General features: G+C 36.8%; 1 protein-coding gene and 1 pseudogene across 46 annotated transcripts in view; one reads left to right on the forward strand and one right to left on the reverse strand.

Annotated features, from left to right (window-relative positions):
• Positions 1-23,595, reverse strand: part of RIMS1 (regulating synaptic membrane exocytosis 1) — a 567,640-nt gene that overhangs the window by 33,501 nt on the left and 510,544 nt on the right. The gene's annotated exons all lie outside the window — the stretch shown is intronic.
• On the forward strand, positions 9,052-19,259 carry LOC119539607 (annotated as a pseudogene).

Consider the following 23,595-nt stretch of genomic DNA (forward strand, 5'->3'; position numbering starts at 1 on the left):
ATTTGCTAAGTTAAAGTCAATAAAACCTAAAAAAATTAAAAAGACAGAAAGAACCCTGGAAAGCATAGGTGAAAAGAATTATCTCAGGGATATATTAAATTAAACAATTAGGTTGAGAAATGATGTCTACTATTGTAAAAGTTAAATTCCATGGAAATATGTATCAGCAATTCAACTGTAGAATGGATACTTCTCTTTAACCTTTATACTTTCCTCTTTAGGATGCCGCAATATAATGTTGATATGGAAAGTCATTATCACCAACACACACCTATTGCATGTTCAACAAAGACAGTGAGGTCCCAGCCATTTAAAACAGACTTTCAGAACCATGGTTCTCAGAATCCTTAAACCAGGTATTTTAGTTTTTTTATTTTGAAACAGATGTTAAGATTACTGCTCTTATTCTAACACTCTATATTCTGACCTGCTATGGATCCAAGCCATTCTAGACTGTCTCCAATCCACAGTATAATAATTACATTCATGAAGCATTCTACTGTTTGCAAAACATTTTTCCTTTGTTGTAAGGGAAATGAAGAAAAGAGAAGTTAAAAAATCTGTCAAAATCACAAATGGAGTAAATGGCAAAACGAGAATTCAAATCCAGTTGTTCTAGCTTCATGTATCAAGTGCTTCACTAGGCACCAGTTGAACTCTAAGACAAGTTGGCTCATTTATCTACACACCAAGTGGTTTGGTCCTGCTTACTGCCTCTTAGTGCTCTCTGGATGCTATCCAGTGCTTGAGGGTATGACTTCCACAGACTAAGTTTATCTCCTAACTCTGGCCTTCACCTGAGTCCTGACTCCCACTAGGAGTTTTGGTATCCTTGGGAGAGAATTTACTTGTTGAAGTATACTTATTACACTTCAAATACATATACAAATAAGCATGAGACTGTAAAATTCAAATATGGATAACTTTTCAGGTTTTAACTGAAGTTGTTCTAATAGTGCTCTGGCTTTACTTTGGAAGGAAGATCAGGCTGAGCATTTTGCTTTACATCCTAGCATTTGCGTTACACATGCTTCTCCAGGAGAATTCTCTTACGTGAGTGTTTTCATAAAAGTTTATCAGAATAGTAATCTCGGACCTTTTCTCAAGGACACACATTTTGACTTCTTAGCACTTGTAATCAACACTGATATAGCCTATGGCTGGAGGACAAACACAAAGAGGGGAAATGTCAATTAAACAAAGTTGCATAATAGCCACTCATAATAGACCCTCAGATCACAGGTACACACACAAAGAGATGAGACAGGAAAATAACAGCAGCTTGCATTGTTAATGCACACTTTAGATGCTTTAGTTAGGCTAGCAAAAGGAGTTTAAAAATTTCATGTTTTTCACATCAAGAAAAATTACATCTCAGAAACAGGCATATCTTCTCTCACAAATATATGTCTTTTACTTTCTTGGGAAAACAGATTTCTCCCATCTTTCCTCCTTGCCACCTAAACCTTTATTGGTACCAAATCTCTCCTCCTCCTCCTTTTTTGTACGAGAGTGGTATTCTTCCTCCTCCCTTGCAGCATTCCTACCATACCCTCCTGCTCCTCTTCTTTTCCACCTTATTCTCTTTAATTTTACTCTTTTATTCCCACATTTTCACCAACCATGAGCTGCTTATAAATATATATAGGTCCACCTTCTACACACTATCTGTTTTCTTATATACATGAACATACACTCATCCCTTCACTTCCCAAACATATATTAAGCACTTAAATGGCACTGTCATAGGCACTGAGGATTCAAAATTAAAAGGAGGTTATAATCTGGGGGAGGAGAAAAACGTGTAGGCAAGTCTAATTCAGTATGATAAGAAGTATAAACTATCCCTAAGTAGTGAGGGGATAAAGGAGGAAGTTAACTTCTCTGCTTGGGCGAGTTAAGGAATTTCTTGCAGAGGAGGAGATGCTTGAGCTACATTTTGTAGATTAAATAAAAATTTGCTGGATGAATGGGGAAGGGACAAAGACTGTGGGGGCAAAGCCCCTGGGAGGCCTCTCCATTAAGTAATCATAAAAGTTGTACCTCTAATTACTTATTATCTACTATGACTTGAAATATGTGCAATCTTGAATGATTCTCATCTATTTTACTTAACTTGTACTTTGAAAATTCACAGCAAAACAACTGGCCTTTTCTCAGTGCTAATTCTGTTTGGATCTCTGGCAGCAAGATCCCTCAAGAAGGAAGAAAGCAGGGGAACCATGCAATGTTCCTTGCCCCATTGGAGACTTGGAAGACCATTCAAGAAAGTATGAAAAAGAGAGGGAGAGTTAAGGCTATATGCTAATACAGTTTTCGTCTATGTCTTTAATCTTTTTTCCTTTTATCCTTTAGTTCACTTTCTTCTGCCCCTTAAAAATGCTTTCTTCCAATAAGTCACTGAATTCTTTGAATTCTCTATGGCCTAATTTGAGGATCTCCTCAAGTCTCTTGACTATATACATATCATCTCTATGTGGATAACTTCCATGGTTGCATCTTTACCTTCAAGAACTTTTCTTAAGTTTCAGTTCTATATTTTCAATAGCTTTCTGTTTTGTCCACCTAGAAATCTTACCAGCACCTTAGAGCTTACAGCATTCTTGGCTGGCTACAGTCTCCAGTTATTCAATTAAAATACAAAAATTTATGTGTTGCTGTGAAGGTCTTTTGCAGATATGAATAAAGTTCATACTTAGTTGACTTTTAACAGGGGAGATTATTTTAGGTAATATGGGAGGGCCTGATTAAATGAGCTGAAAAGCTTTAGAAAAGAGCTGAGGCATCACTGATGAAGAGAAATTCCACATGTGAACAGCAAAATAAGCCCCTGCTCGAGAATTCTACCTGCCCTTTCTGATGGCCCGTTCCCGGATTTTAGACTTGCCTAGGCAGCCTCTACAACTGTGTAAGCCAATTCTAGTTTGTAACAAATCTTTAATATGTATCCTCCTGTTTCTGCTTCTTTGATTGAACTTTGACTGATAACATGTTTACAGACCCAAACTGGCCTCCTCTACTAATTTCCCATTTCGTTAAGGGAGCTGCCATTTTTCCATGATCAAAACATGATTTTCATTGCTATTCTTACTGCCTTATCTTCTTTACCTATTCCTTCCTTCTTATTTCAACTTTTCATTTCAATTGGCTTTGTACAACTATATCAGATTAATTTTCATAGAAATGACATGTTGGTCTCCAATTTTACTGGCTCTCCTAAAGCCAAGTAAGTCATTTATGGTGGTCCCTTATTTGATTTCCACCAACTTTCCCCGCATTTACTTCTCCCCAATTCCTGACAGCAACCCTCTGCACCAACCAAGCTGGTTATATCCTGTTCCCTCTTCATGAGTCAACATTTCCTGCCTCTATGCTTTCCCTTATACGATCCCACCTACCTGGGATGTCTTTCCTGCCTTTTCCCTACCAATACTTTAAGACCACCTCAAAGCATCTTTTCTTACAACCTACTCTAACCAGCCTAAGATGAAGTGACATTACTCTCTAAACTTCTATAATATTACCCTTTAAGTTGGTAATTGATCATGAACTTCTTTATGAAAACATGTAAATTAATATGAAAGACTTCTAATAAAATATTTTATTTATATTAACTTTTCATCTGAATATATATTCTTGTAAATATATCTCCTTTCAGCACTCTCCTATCAGAGAGCTTTTTAAAGAGTGCTGTTCAGTAGATATTTATTGATTGAGATGGTGACTGAATTTTAGTAAATACAGTTAAAGTATTAAATGCATATTGCTTCATAGAAGCCAAAAGTGTTCCTATTAATTGGTTAGACAGGTAAAAAAAATATTCAGAACCATAATGCTTCTTTACTGTTGTTCTTATACCAAGTTTAAACTGTGAGGGAGAAAAAAGAACTCTTTTATTTAGGTAGAAAACATTTTCTTGTCTCCCATTAGTAATAAGCACAGGTAAGAAGAAAGAGGACATTTCACTCAGTTGGTTAAGTATGAGGATGGCATAAAACCAAACAGATGTTAAGATTCCTTTTAAGACAAATGACTGAAACTGAATTAGGAATTAGGGGAGGGAAAGATACAAATCACAAAAGTATTCTAGTCATCATAACTATATTTTTGCCTTCATTCCATGGATGACCCCTGCTTCTAAAGTTGAATACTAAGTGTTAATGGAACTAAATATTAGCATTCAATCCATACATATATTACTCAGACTGTAAAATAAAAAATATAAACAAAACACGAGCAATACGTGGAAGACTCTTCCCTGATAATTTATGAAACTGTTCATATGCAAAAGTTTCCTCCCTTAGATTTTGATTTAGAATCCATTTAGAAAGAAGCTAGAGGGGAAGTTACTAATAAATGTTGGTTTACCACAGAGACTACATGCTTGGTCTTAGGAGAATAGCACTGTTTTGAATATGTGTGTGTGTGTGTGTGTATGACCTTTTCCAGAGGGTTCTCAGAATGGCTTTGGCATAAACTTTAGTGAAGACAGTAATACACATCCAATTTTAGAAGGACTATATGTTACAAGAGTGAATAAGTAAATGAATCAAGAAAAAAAATTACCAGATTACATTTCTCCCATAAATGATCTGAAAGCACAAAATAAAGCTATTTTTGAAATGCCATCAAATTATTAACATGTTTGTTTTCTTCTGATCCAAAGATAACTAAGCATATTTATCATTTGAGAATTTTAATTGTTTTTAGTTCTGAAACACTGCTGGAAGTATCCTCATAAATAGGAAGTCTTTGGAAAGAATCATAAACTATCTTAAGTAACATAGTTAATATGAGTTATCATAAGTAATTCACATGCAAGAATTTACATTTCGTTGGCCCTTACCTGAACATAACAAAGGGAAAGGCAAAAATTCTGAAGCTTAAATAAAAAATACGATTTACAATTTCAAAATGCAAAATAGATTTCTGGATTTCCAAAAGAATTATCTATATAAAGTTTTTGCATTTAATTGTATGTAAAAGAGCTATATTGTGTGCAGAATGGCTGAAACAATTTTAAATAGAAATGAAATTGCTTTAAAGAAAAATATAATTTTGTTAACAGTAAGATGCACATTTTGGAACAAAGAAGAGTTTCAGTAGTACTCAACTATAAATGCAACTATAAAATCTTGTTAAGTCTAGGTCTAAGGTTAACCATATTTACATACTTCAATTTTATAATTACAGTAACTTCTATAAGTATTTCATACACCATGCATAAATTTTTGCATTTTTTCTTTTTCATTCAATTATCAGTAATTTCAAGTATTAACACTACTTTTGTTTGAAAACTCTTACAAAAGCACATCATTTGAAGATTTAGACGAAAATAGAAATTTGGCTTTTGGTTTCAGTTTTATGAAAAGTTATAAATGATCTAACAAACTCCTTTTAGGACTTCATAAATTGATACATGGGACATAGACTTACCTTGTTTATCTTGAAAAAATTAAGAATCGGCAGCAAAACAGCTCTGAGTGGAAAACTGAAAGCCAAAGCAGCTTTGACCTGGTTTAAATAACTTGTGCTGTCTCTGGGTGGAATAATATTTGAGCTCTCTGCAAAGTCTTTTCTTTCTCCCTCTCTCCCCACTCCTTCCTCCTCCCCTCTCTCTCTCACATATACACACAGCACTATTAAGTAGATTAAACTGCTTCTGTCTTTATTTTATATCTTATTTTATTATAAAACTATGAGTGCAAAATCACTCAGCATATTTGCCATTATCATCTAATACATTTGAAAACTGTTAATCACAACTTGAAAACTGCTATACAGTCACAAAATAAAACTATATAAGGAAGACACATTTAAACAAAATAGAACGAAAAAGTGATGCCTATTTTCTTTATTAAATACTATTTGTATAGTTTCCCCAAATTATTCAAGAAATTTAAGAGTAATTCTGGGCTAACATGATTTCCAGGCTAAATCTGTTTAAAGGGCTTTCACATGGGCAAGAGGAAGATTCCATGTGTTGATTTCTTGCATCTTACCCATTAGCACTTGTGATACACTTAAGCTGTCAAAATTAACACTTTCAAAATGCACTTATAAATCACTATAGATTTCAGTTGCTTTCCTATCACCCTTTCACATCCCTACTCTCCTACCAGGAAATTGCTGGGGCAAGGGAAATGGTAAAGCATAGACTAAAGAAAAGGCTCAACTTTTTTTTTTTTTTTAGCACTTTTTACAAACTATGCCCAATGCTTTACCAACAGTTCCATTAACTCTCATGATAATTCTCTGGCATCAGTATTGATATATTTTAAAAGTATAGGAACAGAGGCTCAGAGAGTTAAGTAGCAGCTAGTAATTGAAACCACCCCCCCCATCACAAACAAAAACAAATTCTAATCAAGGCCCATTCCCTCCAAAACCTATGTAAGCCGTTTTCATGACACTGAATTTACGGAGGGGAGGATGGTGGCTATAGGACCATTTTTACCAGGACAGTGTTTACCCCCAGTTTCCTCCTCACTTACATAATGGCCCTGAGGAATTAAAAAAGATCAGAGTCCAGAGTGTTTTTGCTTCCTTCTGATGCTGTGTCAACAGCCTGAATGGGTAAAAGGCAACAGGGTGAGCATATTTCCTGGTTAACCCAAGACAATCCTGGTTTAAGCCTACCGTTCTGGCATATTATTAATGGTGTCCCTTTTTTACTCTCAAAGGTGTTCCAGTTTGGATGATAAATTATACAGTCACCCTATTTATAAGGGGTAGAGAAATACAAGTTAAATTAAACTAAACCTGCCTCAAAACAGTTACAAGTATATATTTTGGAATTCCAATTAGACTGTTACTAAAATTGACATAGCAAGGGATATAAGTACATGTGATTCAAAAGTTTTACCTGGTGGTGCCTTAGTAACATTGTATCTGACTCTTAGAACTTGAAGTATTTGTCTCAGTCTCTCACAACAGGAAACACTGTGGAGGCACCTTTGTTAGCATCATTGAAGCAAATTTAATTGGGGCCAGAGTAATTGAAAAGGAACATGATCATATTGTAACTTCCATACATGAAATGACTTCATCACTAGGATGTAGCTTCTCAGGCTGCTTTTTATATTCTTCTGGATGCTTTTAAAAGGAGTTGTAGAGATGGTAGCCCATTTGTGACACTTGAAATCCTGCCATGACAACTCTATTCTTAGGATAAATACATTTGCCTCTAAAAGAGTAATATGAAATCATCTAATTTTTAACATTTTAACTCATTAACTTAAAAAATTGCTTTATAAAATTAATTTCATGTGACAACCAAAAGTTTAAGCTGGTAACAGATTAAAGGGGCTTGGAAATAGATGGGCACAAACATTTACTGAACACTTATGGTATGCCATACAGTGAATGGGGAGGATGCTGACAGAAGAGGGCAGCCATATCCATGTGGAATGTTGTGGTGGAGGGTTCCCGACAGAGATGGAGTATCAACAAGGGTGAAGTCCTGCCAGAGAGCACCAACAGGGGACAGAAGGCACAGAGGGAGGAGATGGAAGAAGGAACTGCAATGCAAGTACATACGGCACATTTGGACAAATTAGGAAAAGTGGAAATAGCCTTAAAGAACTCATGGCTTGGCAGACAGCAACTTAGGGCAACTTGACTATATTCTAAGGTATCATTATAGCTTCTATCAGCAGAGAAATGCATCCCAATGATACATTTCCTTGTCATATTGTAACAGTGACAAAACTGTATCAGAAAGGGCCCTAGAGTACTACAATAGAGCATGACAAAGTTAAAGATATGTGAAACCATTCAGAAAACATAAATTATGCCTCTGGGAACTTCAGAGCAGAATAAATAGGAGAACCAGAATAGAATTATTAATAGGAGTAGGGGGAGGACTTAGCATATGACCAGGCTTGAATGAGCAGGAGAGGCCCAGAGTGGAGGAGTTGATGCCAGGGAACTGGTCTAAGGTCAAGGTATTCTCCACAGAAGCTGGTGAGGATGGCAAATCTTAGAGCAAGAATTAAGTCCAAAAGAACGGGAGGTTATGTAGGAGAAGGTTGCCTCTCCACCCCCCACACACCCACAAAAAGCAGTAAATCAGATAACATAAAATCAGCTAAAGAAGGTCTGGCATGATATAAGAAGGAGCCTTCTGACTCTCCAATTATCCCCTTAACCAGTTTGTTGATGCCTGAAAGGGCTGCATTTACGGAAACCATGTTCATTACACAATTAGAAATAAAATGTAAACACCTGGTCAAAGAAGTGGACTACAAATGAGTACCAGTAATTAAGCAACCAATCAGGTATGTTTTCTACTTTCTTTAAATATTTTAAATAGTCCTTAATGAATAACATTTTTTTCAAAAAGGAATCTGTTGTTAATAAAAAAACATACATAAAAGAATCTTTTGATTCTTTATATTTCAACTTCAAATACTTCCCTTCATCCTAATTCATTTCCTTGCATTCACTTTTAACTCTTCTCTCTTCCCCTGCCCAATTCTCCACAAAAACAGGAAAAGCTTTTATATCTAGTAATCAAATCATGTCACAATTTGCTTAAAACCCTTCACTGGCACACCTATTGGATCTGGCTCCAGCTTGCTCTCCAGCATGTCCTTGCGTGACTCCTCCCTTTCTCCCTGTCCTCTACTCTTCTGACCTTATTTTAGTTCCTAAAAATTAGTATCAGCTTTCCCATAACAAGTCTTTGTCCATAACATTTATTTTGCCTGAAATCTTTTCCATCCTCTGTACTACTGGTGGAGAAAACGACAAATAAAAACAAATAGTGACATCATCAACTTAGTGACATAAGATATCTCCTGGGAAAATCTCCCCTCAGAATCAACAAATAAAAGGACAAATCCCACATGCTTGGAACTCTGGAAGCAGATAGAGCCTGGAGAAGGACTCCACAAGATAGAACCTGGAGAAGGACTCCACAAGTGCTGAATTGAAGTAAAAAAAAAACAATCTCCAAAATCAGACAGGAGATTTTTGTACTGGACCTGCCAGTCTGGACCCCTTCCTATCATTCTGTCTCATACAACATAGGAATCACACAGAGGCAGCATGGCCATGGTCCCTCCTGTCGAAGATGCAGACCATAGAGCCACTCGCACCAAGTTAGAACCCCATGCATATCCAAGCACAGGGATGCAAATATGCAAAGACCCAGGGCAGAACACAAGTGGCTGAGGAGTGCTGTGTACAAAAGTGCCTCCAGGGACAAAAAGAGAGAGAGAGAGAACAGCAGAATTGTTGGCATAAGGTACGCACACTGAATCCAATCTCTGTTGGATCACCTAAATACAAAACAGACATTTCTGGATTGGATCCATTTGGATCCCTGGAGTGGGATTTCCTAACTAGGAAAAAACCAGAGGCAGAAAAGGTTCAGGAGGTGGGGGTGGGGGCAGGGGTGGATGGGTGGGGACAGTGAGAACTGAACTGCTGTAAGACAGAACAGGTCCCAGCACTGAAAACTGTAAGGAAAAGGGAGTACTGAGTGAGGGAGAGAATTTAAACAAATCACAGGAGCAGGGGAGAAAATTCTGCACAAAACAAACAGAACAGAGCAAGACTCCTGGAGAAGGAACAGAGGAGAGGAAGCTGTCTTCTGGAAGTGAAAAACTGCACAAAAAGTGCAATCTTAAAAACTGTACCACATATCCAAGGAAGAATCAGGTGAAGAAAGCTGAGAAAATCTGAATAGTTAAACACGGGATACTCTAAAGGTCCAGAATAAGTTGGGCCAGGCATCAAAGACGACTCTTAACACAACGCCCTAGACAAGAGGGAGAAAATGACCTTCAGAGTTAACATGTAAAAATAATCAGATGCCCAGACATAAGCGAAAAATTACAAGCTATACTAAGAAACAGGAAGATATGGTTCAGTCAAGGGAACAAATGAAAACTTGAGGAGACACAGAATTTGGAGCAACTAATCAGTTTAAATAAATTTCCTAAATCAATTCAAGGAGGTGAACAAAAGTATGAACATAGAGCTAAAGGATATTATGATGACAATGTGTGAGCATAAAGAGGAATTTGAAAGTTTACAAAGAAATATAACAGTAATTATGGGGATGAAAGGCATACTAACGGGTATTAAAAATATACTAGTGGCATACAATGGCAGACTTGTACAGGCAAAAGAAAGAATCAGTGAATGAGAAGACAGGACAATTGAAATTATACAGTCAGAAGAACAGACAGAAGAATAGAAAAAAATTGAGCAGTTTCTCAGGAATTTGAGTGACAGCGTGAAGTATACAAGCATATGCATAATGGGTATCCTACAAGGACAAGAGAAGGGAAAGAGGGCAGAGAAAATATATGAATAAATAATGGCTGAAAAACATTTATGAAAGACATAAATATACATGTCCAAGAACTGCAGTGTACTTCAAACAGAATAAACCCTAACAGACCTACTCCGAGACACATACTAAACAGAATTTTAAATGCCAAAGGTAAAGACAGAATTCTGAAAGCAGCAAGAAAAAAATGATTTGCTCATACAAGGGATCCTCAACAAAACTAAGTGCCAATTTCTTTTCAGAAACCATGGAGGCGGGAAGGCAGTATTTAAGGTACTGAAAGTGAAAAACTTCCAGCCAAGAATTCTTTATCCAGCAAAACTGTCCTTCAAAAATGAGGAAGAGTTTAAAATATTCACAAACAGAAACTGAAAGAATTCATCAACAAAAGACTGGCTCTACAAGAATTACCAAAGGGAGTTCTGCAGGTTGAAAGGAAAAGACAGGAGAGAGTGGTGTGGAGTAGTGTGAAGAAATGAAGATCTTCAGTAAAAGTAACTAAAAAGGTAAATGGAAAACCCAATAGTACTGTGTCCTCAATATACAACTCTACTCTTTAATTCCTATATGAGTCAGAATACAATTGAATAGGAAAAGTCATATTTGCTGATAATGGACATGAGAAATTTCAAGAGGTAATAAGGGATAAAAACAACACAAAGAGGGGAAACAGAGGACTATGTGAACAGAGAACGTGAAGGCTACTGAAGAATCTGGTATCTTTTCAAATTAGTAGGTTATAGATGTAGGCTGTGTAATACAAACACCAGGGAACCACAAAGAGAGTATTTGAAAAATCTACAGAAACAGAAATGAGAAAGGATGAGTCAAAAAACATCACAAATGATCAATGATGCAGAAAAGGAGGTTGCAATATAGGAAAAGAGAGAGAAAAAAGATATGACATATAAAAACCAAAGAACAAAATGGCTGAAGTAAGTACTGCCTTTACCATAATAACAACAAATGTTAATGGATTAAACACCCCAATCAAAAGACAGAGATTAGGAGAATGGATAAAAAAGCATGAACAAACTATATGTTGTTTGCAAGAGACTCACCTTAGACCCAGAGACACAAATAAGTTGCAAGTGTAAGGATATAAAAAATATTCTAATCAAATAGTCACCAAAAAAGAGCTGGGTTAACCATTCTAACATCAGACACAACAGACTTTAAGTCAAAAGCTCTTATAAGAAACAAAGAATGACACTATATATTAATAAAAAGTCAATCCACCAAGAAGAAATAACAATAATAAATTGTTTTTTATTACACCTAACCACAGTGTCCCAAAATACATGCCACAAACACTGGCAAAAATGGAAGGGAGAAATAGATATCCCTAGAATAATAGTTGGAGACTTAATACAATACTCTCATCAATATATAGAACATCTACACAGACGATCAATAAGGGAACAGACAACTTGAATAATACAATAAATGAACTAGACCTTACAAACATATACAGAACATTGTACTACAAAACAACAGGATGTACATTCTTCTTAAGGGAACATGGATTATTCTCCAGGATAGACCACATGTTGGGTCACAAAGCAAGTCTCAATAAATTTAAAGTGATTTAGATTATACAAAGCACTTTATCTGACCACAATGGAATGAAGCTGGAAATCAAAAACAGGCAGAGAATTGGAAAATCAACAAATACATGGAGGTTAAATTACACACTCAAATAACAGTGGGTCAAAGAAGAAATTTCAAGGGAAATAAGTAAATACTATAAGATGAATGAAAAGGAGAACACAAAATATCAAAACTTACAAGATGCAGGGAAGGCAGTGCTGAGAGGGAAAAAAGAGAGCATTAAATAAAGAAGAAAGAGCTAAAACCAAAGACAGCTGCATTCCTGGAGGAACTAGGAACAGAAAAGCAAACTAAACCCAAAGAAAGCAGAAGGAAAGAAATAACAAAGATTAGAGCAGAAATAAATATCTGGAGAACAATAACAACAAAAAACAATAGAGGGAATCAATAAAACCAGAAGTTAGTTCTTTGAAAAGATCAGTTAAATTGACAAGCTCTTAGCTAGATTGACAAAGAAAAAAAAGAGAGAAGATGCAAATAAAGAAAATCAGAAATGAGAGGGGGAACATTACTACTAACCCCGCAGAAATAAAAGGCGTCAAGAGGATTTTATGAATAACCACATGAAAACAAATCAGACAACCTAGATAAAATGGACAAATGACTAGAAACACACAAACAACCTATACTGAATCTAGAAGAAATAGAAGATCTCACCAGACCAACCGACCACATGTAAAGAGATTGATTCAGTCATCAAAAACCTCCCAACAAAAAAAAGCCCAGGACTAGATGATTACACAGGTGAATGCTCCCAAACATTCCAAGAAGAATTAATACCAATCCTGCTCAAACTCTGCCAAAAAATTGAACAGGAGAGAACACTACTTAAATCATTCTATGAGGCTAATGTCATCCTAATGCCAAAGTCAGATAAAGATACTACAAGAAAAGAAAATTAAAGACCAATTTAAGGATATAGATACAAAAATCCTCAACAAAATACTTGCCAATCAAATCCAACACACATTAAAAGAATTATACACTATGTTAAAACCCACAGCTAACATTATACTTAATGGTGAGAGATGGAAAGCATTCTCTCTAAGATCTGGAAAGAAAAGGATGCCAACTGTCACCACTGTTTTTACACATTGTATTGGAAGTTCTAGCCAGGGCAGTTAGGCAAGAAAAAGAAATAAAAGGCATCCAGATTGGAAAGGAAGAAGTGAAACTTCCAATATTTGCAGAAGACATGATCCTGTATATAGAAAGTCCTGAAAAATCTACAGCAAAGCTACTAGACCTAAAAAACAAATTCAGCAAAGTGGCAGGATACAAGATCACCACCAAAATAGCAGCATTTCTATACACTAGTAATGAGCAATCTGAGGAGAAAATAAAGAAACAATCTCATTTACAATAGCAACTAAAAGAATCAAATACTGAGGAATAAATCTAACTAAGGATGTAAAGGACTTGTACACAGAAAACTAGAAAAATTTGCTAAGAGAAATCAAAGATCTAAGTAAGTGGAACGACATTCCATGCTAAAGGATTGGAAGACTAAATATCGTTAAGATGTCAATTATACCGAAATTGATTTATAGATTCAACACAATCCCAATCAAAATTCTAACAGTCTACTTTGCAGAAATGGAAAAGCCAATTATAAAATTTATTTGGAAGGGGTCCTGAATAGCCAAAACTATCTTGAAGAAGAACAAATTCAGAAGACTCACATTTTGCTGGCTTTAAAGGTTACTACAAAGCTACTGGCAAAACCACCATGGTACCTGGGGGAGGAGGGGCAAGATGGCCATATAGAAAGGCGTGGAATTTTGTTCATCCTCTACTGCAGAAAATAGCCAGAAACTGTCTGGAACAACTGGCTGGGGGACTTCTGTGATCAGACACACATCATACACCAGCCTGGAACAGGTGGAAATGCCAAAATCATAGCACAGAACTGTAAGTAAAGTCTCTGAAGCTTGGAGACTGGTGCCCCTCCCCCACTAGCACAGCAGGCTGTTTTGGAGTCATTTCCCTGTGGGAAAAAGTAGTAGTCTCTCTAGGAACAAGGGAAGGTAGCTGAACCAAGCTCCAATTATGGATTTAATTAACAAATTCAGACTGCCAAACACAAGTTCTGAGCACAGATAACACTGGAGAAAACACGAAAAGAACCCAGAGGTCTCTCCCCAGCAGAGAGGAAGCAGGGATGACTGAAAAACAAAATAAAACAAAACAAAAACAGAGGCATCTGGAGTTGGCAGAGTGTAGAATCCTAGAAAAGAGCTGTGTCCCAAGAAAAGAGGCATATAGAGCTGAGAGAACCCAGGGGGCTGAGGACTGGCTGTGAAATGGTTTCTTGTTTGTTTGTTTGTTTTACTTTTTAGCATAAAGAAAGCAGGCTTTTTCAGTTGTCAGTACTGCCCCAGTGAAGCTAAGGTATGACTGAGAGACAAAGAAATTAGTAAGGAGAAGGAGCTAATTCCCTGAAGGGCATATCTTCTCCCCAGAAGGGATGGAGGCAGGGCCCAGCACAAGCGGTAGCTCTCATTCAGAAAATTCAGATCCCAATGGCTGGAAAACATAAACAATTTAAGCATGCACTCTGCCGAAGCCTCTGTCTTAAACATGCCCCTGGCAGAACAGGGTCTGCCTAGAATTAAAGGCACTGTATGACTTTATGCCAGTGGGGAGGTATGGGCTGACAAGTGCCACCTGCTGGGCAGGATAGGAAAAGCACAGAATCAAGAGTCTTCACAGGAAAGACTGGCACCCTGCTGGGTCTCATCACCTCAGAGAACCTTAATACTGAATACACCTTCTTCCTGAATCCTTGGCCTGTCATGTCCAGGAAAATCTGACTAGGGTTGATAATATCTAGGGATACCCTCCTCAAAACCACTTCCACATAGGCAGTGGAAGAACCACAAAAACAAGAGCTGAAAAATTCTCATCAGTTAAACAGAAACTATGCTAGAGGTCTAGAATAAGTTGAAGCGAATGTCAAAGAACAGATAGAGAACAAAGCCAGCCAACAAGAAAACGCTAATAAAAGAGAAAACAACCTGAGAATATACAAATAAGGGAAATCAGATGGCCTAGACACCAGCAAAAAATCATGAGTCATAGCAGGAAGCATGAAGATATGCTGAGTCAAAGGAACAAACTAGAAGTACAATACAGGAGTTGAAACAACTAATTTAAAGATATTCAAACAAATCTTCTACATCAAATCTAAGAGTTGAAGGAAAACATGGTAAAAGAGATGAAAGATATAAAGAAGACAATGGTGACCATACAGAAGAACTCAAAAGCTTGAAAAAGCAAATGGCAGAACTTATGGGAAAGAAAGGCACAAAAAAAGAGACAAAAAACACAAATGGGGCTGGGAGAACTGGATATCCATAACCAAACGAATGAAAGAGGCCCCCCACCTCACACCCTAAAAATAATTAACTCAAAGTGGATCAAAGACCTCAATATAAGAAATAATACCATAAAAATCCTAGAAGATAATGCAGGGAAACATCTTCAAGACCTAGTATTAGGAGGTTGCTTCTTAGACCTTACACACAAAGCACAATGAATGAAAGAAAAAAATGATAAATGGGAACTACTCAAAATCAAAAGCTTCTGTACCTCAAAGGAATTTGTCAAAAAGGTGAAGAGGCAGTCAATTCAACAGGAGAAAATATTTGGAAACCATGTATCTGATAGGAGATTGGTATCTTGTATATATAAAGAAACCTACAACTGAACGATAGTAGTATAAACAGCTCAATTACAAAATGGGCAAAAGATAAGAAAAGACATTTCTCCAAGGAGGAAATACAAATGGCAAAACAAAACAAAACAAAACACAAAACAAAACAAAAAAACAAAAAAAAAAAACCCCATGAAATAAAGGTTCATCTTCACTAGCTATTAGGGAAATGCAAATCAAGACCACAATGAGATATTATCTCACACCAACAAGAAGAGCTGCCATTAAACAAACAGGAAACTACAAATGCTGGAGAGGATGTGGAGACACTGGAACGCTTACTCATTGCTGGTGGGACTGTACAGCCACTTTGGAAGACAGTTTGGTGGTTCCTCAGAACACTAAATATCGAGTTACCCTATGATCCAGCAATTTCCCTTCTCAGTATATACCCAGAAGATCTGAAAGCAGTGACACGAACAGATATTTGCATACCGATGCTCAGAGAGGCAGTGTTCACAATTGCCAAGACATGGAAACAATCCAAATGTACTTCAAAAGATGAGTGGATAAACAAAATGTGGTATATACATATGATGGAATACTATGCAGAAATAAGAAGGAACAAGGTCTTGAAATATATGACAAATAGATCAACCTTGAAGATACAATGTTGAGTGAAACAAGCCAGACATAAAAGAAGAGTTTGTGTATGTTACCACTAATATGAACTCCATGAAAAATGTAAATAAGTGTCTTATAATATAGAATATAGGGGATCTAGAGATAGACAGAAGCTAGCGAAGGGGGGAATGATAATCTAATATGTACAGATACGATAATGAGGGTGAACTTAATGGTATAGGAATAGTCAGGTGGCACTATGGTTCGTTAATGGGATTATAAGTATCAGTGATGCATTGAAGGTGAACATGTTCATAAATGGTTATTTAAAGGCATGTAACCCACAGAGTAGCACCACAAACCTGAAGCTGATAAGAGCTCTGGGATGTTTTAAGTTATGATAATTTTTTAAAGTTGAGAGTGATGATGATTGTGTAACTAAGTGAAGATAATATAAGAAACTGACCATTTATTTTGGGACAGAATATATATTAAATGAAATCAGGAACCCACTACTTAATAAATCAGGTCCTTGACTTCAGGCTTGCTCTTGTGAAACTTAGGGCCATAAATGAGAGATTGAGGATTCCTATAACTATACCTAAGAGGCACCTCCAGGTAACCTCTTTTCTTGCTCAGATGTGGCCCTTCTGTCTCTAAGTTCAACTTGGCAAATACATTTATGCACCTCCCACTCAAGAGGGACATCACTCCCAGGGGAATGAATCTCCCTGCAGATGTGGAACATGACTACCAGGAAAGAGCTTGGCCTTGGCAGTGAGGGATTGAAAATATCACTTGACCAAAAGGGGAAAAATGAAAGGTAACAAGCTAAGGTTATAGTGACTGAGAGATCCCAAATAGAGTCAAGAGGCTATCCTGGAGATTTCTCTTATGCAAGCTCCAGTTACACATCCCAAATGGCCACAGTATGTCATGCCCTTACCAAAAGTATTTCCTAACTACCTAGGGCCCTACCTAAGATTCTACAAAAGATTCACTCACTAGGTTTTATCTCTCAGAAACTTAAATCCACCAGAGTGTTCCTATGCCAGACAAGTCCTAAAACCCAGAGGCAACAGCCTCTTTAAGAATAACAATCAAATGCACCCCTTCCCCATACTGCCAACAGCCCTTTCAATATGAAAAGTTAGGGTGGCCGCTGCCTAGACACCCCTGAAGATGGAGAAAGAGATTGCGAGCAAGGGGAGTGTGCCAGTTTGAATGTATTATGCCCCCCAGAAAAAGCCATATTCTTTGATGCAATCTTGTGGGGCAGATGTAATAGTGGGGATTAAGTTGGAACGTTTGGATTAGGTTGTTTGCATGGAGATGCACCCCACCCAACTGTAGATGATAACTGATGAGATATTTCCATGGAGGCATGGCCCCACCCATTCAGGGTGGGCCTTGATCAGCGGAGCCATATAAATGTGCTGGGTCAAAGAGAAGGAACTCAGTGCAGCTGTGAGTGACGTTTTGAAGAGGAGCAAGCTTGCTAGAGAGGAACGTCCTAGGAGAAAGCCATTTTGAAATCAGAACTTTGGAGCAGACGCCAGCCACGTGCCTTCCCAGCTAACAGAGATTTTCCGGATGTCATTGGCCATCCTCCAGTGAAGGTACCTGATTACTGATGTGTTACCTTGGACACTTTATGGCCTTAAGACTGTAACCATGTAGCCAAATAAACCCCCTTTTTAAAAAAGCCAGTCCATCTCTGCTGTTTTGCATTCCGCAGCATTAGCAAACTAGAACAGGGAGAAAGAGATTAAACAAGATAAGAAATTTCCTATATAACTACTTGTTAAATTTTACTTTGAAAATTATTTCCTTTTTGCATATATGTTAATTTCACAATAAGGAAATAACTGAAACTGTGGAACTATAACCTGTAACATTTTTGAAATTTGCTCGCTAACTACTTATTAAACTGAACTTGGAAAGTTAACATTTCTATGTATATATGTTATATTTCACAATAAAAATATAATTAAAAAAAGAACAAATAGAGAAAAGAATGTAAATGAAAATACAACAGATCAAAACTTATGGGAGGCAGCAAAGGCAGTGGTGAGAGGCAAATTTATTGCCCAAAATGTCTATATTAAAAAAGAGCAAAAATTAAGGAATTAACTGTTCACCTGGAGGAACTAGAAAAAGAACAGCAAACTAAACCTAAAGCAAACAGGAGAAAAGAAATAACAAAGATTAGAGCAGAAATAAATGAAATTGAGAACATGAAATTAATAGAATCAACAAAACAAGAAGTTGGTTCTTTGAGAAAATTAATAAAATCGAAGGACCCTTAGCTATGCTGGCAAATAAATAAAAAGGGAGAGGATGTATATAAATAAAATCAGAAATGGGAGGGGTCACATAATTACTGCCCTCACAGAGATAAAGGAGATAATAAGAGCCAACAAATTAAACAACTTAGATGAAACAGACACATTCTTAGAAAAGCATGAAAACCAACACTGACTTGAGAAGAAACAGAAGACCTTAAGAAACCTATCACAAGTAAAGAGATTGACTCAGTCATCAAAAACCTCCCAGAAGTTCCCTTCGCTATCTTCCCTGTCTCCTGGTGTCCACAGCCATGAGCTTTGCAGTTTCAGTGGGTACAAGATCTATCCTGGACATTGAAGGTGCTATGCCAGGACTGATGGGAAGGTTTTCCAATTTATTAATGCAAAATGCGAGTTGGCATTCTTTTCCAAGAGGAACCCTCAGCAGATAAATTGGACTGTTCTCTACAGAAGAAAGCATAAAAAGGGGCAGTCAGAAGAAATTCAAAAGAGAAGAACTCGCCATGTAGTTAAATTCCAGAGGGCTATCACTGGTGCTTCTCTTGCTGACATTATGGCCAAGAGGAATCAGAAACCTGAAGTTAGAAAGGCTCAACAAGAACAAGCTATCAGGGCTGCCAAAGAAGCAAAAAAGGCTAAACAAGCATCTAAAAGGACAGCAATGGCTGCTGCAAAGGCTCCCACAAAGGCAGCACCTAAACAAAACACTGCGAAACCTGCGAAGGTTTCTGCTCATCGAGTTGGTGGAAAACACTAAGATGCCGGATCAGATTCTTTAATAAAGATCTGAGTAACTCAGAATTTTGCTGTCTTTTTTATACTCTCAAAACCAGGTGTGCTGGACCTGCATGGTAACAGCTGAACAATGTAGTTAAGAATTTTAAGAGCTAAGTATTTTTCAAGTTTGTTTCAAACCTTTTAAATAAAATTATACTTGATACATCCAAATTAGTAGATCAGAAATAGGATTAAGTTATTGTTACTTTGATAATAAACATTTATTCTGTATTAGGTTTGCTTTATGTTCCTTGGTACCTTACATCTTACCATTAGCTGATAGCTCTGCTAGAAGGTGCTTAAAACTTACAGCTGTCTTAATCTCTTCTTGCTTCCAGAAAATGAAGAGCACCGCTCCTTGAGAAAGGAACTATTTTATCATTCCCAGAATAGCTTGTTGAGCTGGGGATTTGGCAGAGTTAAGGGTAAATTACAACAGTGTCTTGAGTAGTCTGTTTATATTCAAGAGTAGTCTGTTTATATTCAAGAGATGTATGTGTATGAAAGTTGTAAGGAAAATAATAATTTCTATAATTTATATAAAGAACAGGCTTGTGCTTCTGCAAAAGGTAAACTGTCTTTATTACAGAGCATTTGTTACTTGCCAAGCTATACCAGTTTGCAAAAATACAACAAATAAACCACAATCTCCTTTTGGAATAAAACAAACAAACAAACCCCCCAAAAAGAAAAGCCCAGAACCAGATGGCTTCACATGTGTATTCTACCAAGCATTCAATAAAGAATTAGTACCAACCCTGCGCAAACTCTTCAAAAAAAGCAAAGAGGAGGGAAAGCTACCTAACTCACTCTGTGAAGCTTACATCACCCTAATACCAAAGCCAGACAAAGATACTACAAGAAAAGAAAATTACAGACCAATCTCTTTAATGAATATAGATGCCAAAATCCTCAACAAAATACTTGCAAATTGAATCCAGCAGCATGTAAAAAGTATTACACACCATGACAAAGTGGGTTTTATTCCAGGTATCTAAGCTTGGTTCAAAACAAGAAAATCAATTAATGTAAAATACCACATCAGTAAATAAAGAAGAAAAACCACATGTTCATCTCAATTGATGCAGAAAAGGCATTTGAAAATTCAACATCCTTTCTCGATGAAAACACTCCAAAGGATAAGAACAGAAGGAACCTGCCTCAACATGATAAAGGGAATATATGAAAAAGCCACAGGTAACATCATACTCAATGGGGAAAGACCTAAAGCTTTCCCTCTAAGATCATGAACAAGATGATGCCCACTATCACCATTGTTATTCAACACTGTGCTGGAAGTTCTAGCTAGAGCAGTTAGGCAAGAAAAAGCAATAAAAGGCATCCAAAATGGAAAGGAAGAAGTAAATCTTTCACTGTTTTTAGATGATATGATCCTATATGTAGAAAATCCCAAAAAATCTACAGTAAAGCTACCATAGCTAATAAGTACAGCAAAGTGGCAGGATACAAGACCAACACACAAAAATCAGTAGTGTTTCTATACATTGGTAAGGAACAATCTGAGGAGGAAACAAAAAAATTCCATTTATAATAGCTACCAAAAGAGTCAAATATTTAGGAATAAATTTACCCAAGAACATAAAAGATCGATACCCAGAAAACTACAAAAAATTGACAAAAGAAATCAAGGAAACCTAAATAAATGGAAGGGCATATCATGTTCATGGACTGGAAGACTAAATATAGTTAAGATGTCAATTCTACCCAAATTGATACATATAGTCAATGCAATACCAACTAAAATTCCAAAAACTTACTTTGCAGAAATAGAAAAACCAATAATCAAATTTATTTGGAAAGGCAGGGTGCTCTGAATAGCTAAAAAATATATTGAGAAAGAAAAATGAAGTGGGAAGTCTCACACTACCTGACTTTAAAGCATATTACAAAACTACAGTGGTCAAAAGAGCATGATGCTGGCATGAAGACAGGTATACTGAACAATGGAATAGAATTGAGTGTTCAGAAATAGACCATCTCATCTGTGGACAATTGATCTCTGATAAGGCAGTCAGTTCAACTCAACTAGGACAGAGAAGCCTCTTCAACAAATGGTGCTTGGAGAACTGGATATCCATATCCAAAAGAATGGAAGAGGACCCCTATCTCACATTTCATAAAAAAATTAACTCAAAATGGATCAAAGACCTAAACATTAGGACTAAGACCATAAAACTCTTAGAAGAAAAGATAGGGAAATATCTTCAAGGTATGACAGGAGGTGGTTTCCTAGACCTTAGACCAAAATTGTGAGCAATGAAAGAAGAAATAGACAAATGGGGTCTCCTCAAAACTGAGTATTTTTGTGCATCAAGGGATTTTGTCAGGAAAGTAAAAAGGCAGCCTATGCCAGGGAAACAATATTTGGAGACCACATATCAGATGAGGGTTTAATATCCAGAATATACAGATATCCTACAAATCAACAACAAAAAGACAAACAACCCAATTAAAAAATGGGCAAAAGACATGGACAGACACTTTCCAAAGAGGAAACAGAATTGCTGTATAGAATTGCCATATGATCCAGCAATCCCATTACTAGGTATATACTCAGAGGAACTGAAGGCAGGAACACCAATGAACATCTGTACACAATGTTTACATTGGCATTGTTCACAAATGCCAAGAGAAGGAAACAGCCCAAATATCCATCAGTGGGCGAGTGAATAAACAAACTGTGGTATACACATATGATGGAATCTTACACTGCTGTAAGACAGAATAAAGTCAGGACACACGCAACAACATGGATGAACACTGAACATTAAGGAAATTATGTTGAGCGAAATTAGCCAGAAACAAAAGGACAAATACTGTATGATCTCACTAACATGAACTAACTATAATGAGCAAACTTTGAGAGTTAAAGGTAAGAACACAGGTTATCAGGAGGTAGAAAGAGTGTAGACATTGGACATTTGATGCTGAAAGAGTACACAATGTTCAACAGGATTGAGTGTAAAGATTCAGAAATGTATAGCCCAATACCATCTGATTGTAGCACAATATCACAATATTGTAAGTATAAAGAACAAAGTTGAGTGTGAGTATGGTTGAAAGAGGAAGGCTAGGGGCATGTATGACACCAGAAGGAAAGAACTGGGACTGTATAACTTGGTGAACCCTAGAGTGGTCAATGATGGTGATTAAATATACAAATTTAAGAAAGTTTTTACATGAGGGAGAACAGTGAATGTCAACATTGTAAGTTGTTGAAAATGGGTGGTATATGGGAAAAATACAAACAATGCAAACTAGGGTCTATAGTTAACAGTAACATTGTAATATTCTTTCATTAACTGTAAGAAAGGCAATATACCAAAGCTAGATGCCAATAGAGGTGGATATAAGGGAGGAGAATGGGATTCTTGTTGTTTCTCCTTTTTAATTTTTTTTTATTCTTTAATTTTTTTCCTCTTCTTTCTTTTCAGAAGAAATGGAAATGATCTCATTTAGATCTTGGTGGTGAATGCATAACTTTGTGATTACAATGGGAGGTACTGACTGATCACTTAGGACGGATTTTACGGTGTGTGAATAAAACTGTTAAAAAAATAAACCCAAAGATACCAGTGCTGGAGAATATGTAGAGAAAGAGATATACATATTCACTGCTAGTAAGGAAGTAGAATGGTGCAGCCCCTCTGGAGGGCAGTGTGGTGGTTCCACAGGAGGCCAAGTATATGGTTGGCATATGATACTGCAACCCTGTTATTAGGTATATTCTTGGAAGAACTGAAAGCAGGGACACAAATACGCATTTGTACACTGATGTTTATGGCCACAGTATTCATAATTTGCAATGGATTGAGGTGGCCTATGGGCAAACTGATGGGTGAACAGAAGGGTGAACTGTGGTGTATACATACAACAGAATAATGAGTGGCTGAAGAAGGAATGAAGTTGCAAGGCATGCAACTAGGTGAATGAACTTGGGGGACAATATTTTGAGTGAAATAAGCCAGAAACAAAGGGACAAATATTGTAAGCCTCACTAATATAAACTCACTCTAATGAGCAAACGCTGAGAATTTAATTAGAGAGCATAGGTTATCAGGGGATAGAATGTGGGCAGAGACTGGGCAATAGACAATGAAGGAGTACAGAATGTTCAACAAGGCAAACTGTAAAGTTTCCTAGATTGTAAGCTCTTACTGCAGTCACATGTATGTCTGAGTTTTAACTGTTATTTAAGAGATGTTTATTTGATACAAAATTTATATTCTCTGAGCACGTTATCTAATTTAACCTGTATGGTCAATTTATTTAAACAGCATAATTACATGGAACCT

The sequence above is a fragment of the Choloepus didactylus genome, chromosome 7, assembly GCF_015220235.1.
Source record: "Choloepus didactylus isolate mChoDid1 chromosome 7, mChoDid1.pri, whole genome shotgun sequence".
In the NCBI taxonomy this organism is placed as follows: domain Eukaryota; kingdom Metazoa; phylum Chordata; class Mammalia; order Pilosa; family Megalonychidae; genus Choloepus; species Choloepus didactylus.